The sequence below is a fragment of the Condylura cristata genome, unplaced genomic scaffold, assembly GCF_000260355.1.
Source record: "Condylura cristata isolate star-nosed mole 26May11 unplaced genomic scaffold, ConCri1.0 scaffold00035, whole genome shotgun sequence".
Lineage (NCBI taxonomy): Eukaryota > Metazoa > Chordata > Mammalia > Eulipotyphla > Talpidae > Condylura > Condylura cristata.
The window spans coordinates 14,955,190-14,958,770 of NW_004567136.1; positions in this window are offsets into that span (position 1 = coordinate 14,955,190).

Here is a 3,581-nt window from a genome sequence, read left to right on the forward strand (position 1 = left end):
CGTGGCCAGTGCGGCTCCCCGCAGCGAGCCCTCACCGGACGCCTCCACGCGGGCTCCGCCCGCCCGCCAGGCCAGTGGAGACCCTCCCTGTGGCGGGGTCTGGGGTCCCAGTCGGAGCCTGACTCTTGGACACCCCGAGAGGGGAGGCTGGGCGGATGGGGCTCCCTCCTGCCTCCCTCCCCCGCCCCTCCCCTCTGCTCTTCCTTCCTTTTCCCGCCTCTTAATTTTTTAAACAAGATAAATAAATGTCGCCCGAGCCACAGGAGAGTGTGCGGGGGGCGAGGTGCCCGCGGCCGGGGCAGGGGCAGGGCCGTGGGCCGAGGAGGGCGACCTGGATGGGAGAAAGCGGAAGGCAGGACCTAGGCGAGCGGAGGATGGGGTTGCCACGGAAACGGAGGATGGAGGGAAGGAGGATGGATGAGAGGCCTGTGAGGAGGGGGGGAGGGGGAGGAGGGGGAGGAGGGCGCTCCCAGACCGGCCAGGCCCCGGGGAAACTGAGTGGGCAGAGGACGCAGTGCAGGTGCGGCCGCAGGCCGGCCGGGCGCTGGGGGTGCCGCTCGCCTGCGGGCCGGGCCTCCTCGTCTGCCGTCCTCACGCTCTGATCTCTGTCCGTGGGCCCGTGAGGCCAAGTTTGAGTTGCTCCCCGGCTCCTTACGCCGCTGAGCTCCGGGCCAGCGTGACGTCCCGGCGGGCGGGCGGGCGGGCGGCGTTTCTGCTTGCAGAGCTGGGGAAGACGCTTGGCGCCTGGGGCGCGGCTGCGGCCCCTTCCGGGACGGGCACGGACGGGCAGGGCGCGAGGGGCCTCTTGCCGTTTGCCTGGGCCGTGGCCTGTGGCTCTGGGGACGCTCACTCGGCCGGGGGTGCCGCGCCTGCCTCTGCCCTGCAAACCGCTGGCGGTCAGGGAGGAGAGCGCTGCAGCAGCTTGGGCCTGGAGCCCACCTGGCTTCCCAGCGTGTGTGGAGGCCGGTGAGAACGTGGACGCAGCCCGGTGGGAGGGCAGGAGGGCCGCCACGCAGCGCCCGGTGGGCACGTGCTTCCGGCCTCTCGGGCGGGCGCTGGACCCGACGGCGGGCCGCGGCAGTGACCGGGTGCTGGCTGGTGGCGCCCGCCCAGGGCAGCCGCGGGCAGGGCTCCTCCCCGGGGGGAGCCCCCTCCGCCAAGGGTGTCGGGCGCCCTAGGCTCGCGCCTGGCCTGGGCCCGACCCTGGGGCGCCTTTCTCCCCTGCCCAGCCCAGGGCAGCCCCGGGAAGGACAGGCCGGCCTCTAGGGCAGAGGAGAGCAACTAGAGCTGCCACGAGGATCTCCCCGGCCTCTTCCGGGCTTGGGGTGACCACACCCTCCCTGCCCCTCCACCTGCTGTCTTCCTGAGGGCGCCTGCGGCCCGGAGACGCCCGAAGGAGACTGTCAGCTGGCGGCCGGTGGCCTCAGGCGTCAGCCCGCGGCAGGGGTGCCGGGCCGGGCAGCGGAGCGGTGTGGCAGCTGTTTCCCTCGGCCTCCGGCCGACGGTGGGGCCTGTGCAGCGAGGGAGTCCGCGTGCTGCTGGTCACAGCTGGGCCCGCGCTGGACCCAGCGGCCAGCCCGGCCGGCGCGATGCTGCGTGTGCTGGCAGTGGAGGGGCCTGGTCCTGCCCCGGGCCTGGTCCTGCCCCGCGCCTGGGCGCCAGCGGAGGAGGGCCGAGCGCGGCCGCACAGGCCTGCGGTGGACGTCCAGGGCGGGCAACCCACGGCTGGCCCTGGACAGCGCTCGGCAGGACCCGTGCGGCAGCCGAGCCTCCCCGGCCGCGCCCTTGGCCTTGGCAGTCCCCGCCCTCCCGTGGAGGACTGGACACTCAGCCCCGGGGTGGGGTGGCCGAGCCCCCAGCACCCCCAGCGGGCCTCCTGCTGCTGAGTCCGCTGCGGCCGAGCGAGACCGGGGTGCCCGTTGCCGGCGTCTCCCGCTTCCTGCTGGGGCGCGTGCCCGAGTGCAGCCGCAGGCGTGGCCGGCCTCCCTTCCGCAGGCCGAGGGTGGACACAGGACAGCGGGCACAGGGGAGTGCTGAGGGCCGAGGGTGGGGCAGGCAGAGCGGCCAGAGCCTGGACCCAGGGGGTTACATTGGAGGGGTGCCCCCACCCCCTGCCCGGCCCTCTCTGCTGACCCAGCCGTCTCAGGGAAGCTCCCAGCGTTCTCCATTCTTTCCCTCCTGGACGCCCACGGCCAGGAGCACCCCAGCCTGTGGGCACCCCTGAAGTGCGCGGGAACCAGTGACCCCGTGGCGCTGCGGCCGGAGCCTCAGCCTCTGGGCTGCCTGTGATCGCGGCCGGCTGAGGCCCAGGGCAGCCGGTCCCGGCCGGAGCAGGACGCAGTGGCGGCTGGCGCGGGCCCGCCCTGGGAGGCCACTGTCAGCGCGGACGCCAGCCCGGTTCCTGTCCCCCAGACCCAGGCCAGAGGCCCCCGCCCCCGGCTCTGGTGGGTGCTGCTCTGTTGGGGGGACACAGGCAGGGGCCCCAAAGTTGACCCTCCAGGTACCAGGGAGCCCCTGCACCCACTTTGCAGACAGGAGAGGGAGGCCCTGGAGACACTGGCCTGCAGCTGGCCAGGCCTGTGGACACCTGGGGTGCCGGGGGGCTGAGAAGCCGGCGCCCCACCTGGCTCCGAGGGGCCCCAGAGATGGGGTGGCCTGGGCCTCTGGGGTCACCAGGGCCCCAACCCCCCCTCCCCTCCTCCCTGTTTCCTGGCCCTGCCCAGGGCCCCTCCCCCAGCCCACTCCTCCCCTCCCCTCCCTCCCTCCCAGTCTCCTTTATCTGGTTTCTCCTTTATCTCCTCTCCCTCCCTCTGTCTCTCCCTCTCCCTCCTCCTCTCCCTTTATCTCCTCTCTCTCCCTCTGCCTCCCTCCCTCTCTCCCTCTCTCCCTCTCTCCCCCTCCCTCCCTGCTGTGGCCTCCCATCCCCCACCGGCTGCCTACTCTGCACTGCCAGGGAGCCGAGCTCAGGCCTGCATCTTCCCCTGCACCGTCCAGGTGGGCAGCAGTGGCCAGGGGCAGCCTGGGCTCCGTCTCGGCCCAGTCTCGGCCCAGTCTCGGCCCAGTCCGCCCGCCCGCCGTGAGAGCTTTTGTTCTGGAGCCTGCAGAGGTGGGGGACAGACCCGGCCAGGGCAGGGAGGTGCAGCAGGGGCCGACAACAAAGGGGTGGGGGCTGGCACTGGGGGGTGCCGAGGGCTCTGGCCCCCATGCCAGGCCCAGGGGCCAGAGGGTGGGGGAGGCCGCAGCCCCAGCGCTGCGCTCGCTTCTGCTGGCAGGCCTGGGGCCAGGCAGACCAGCCGCGTCTGCACAGACCCCTCCACGCCCACCCTCTGCCCAGACCTCGGCCCAGCGCCGCTGCCGCCCTGGGCCACGTGCGCCGTCCAGAGCCCCGGGAGGCAGAGCGGGGCTGACCGGCGGGCAGGTGCCGGGACCTCCGGGAGGACGGCGTGCTGGGGTGCAGGCCCCAGAGAGCCGCCCCAGAGCCAGGAAGGGGGCGTGGGGGCTCCGAGGCAAGTCGCCGCCCAGCGTGCAGCCAGGGCCAGGCCTGGCCTGGGTTCCCGGCCGCGACGAACGTGCCCCCGCCC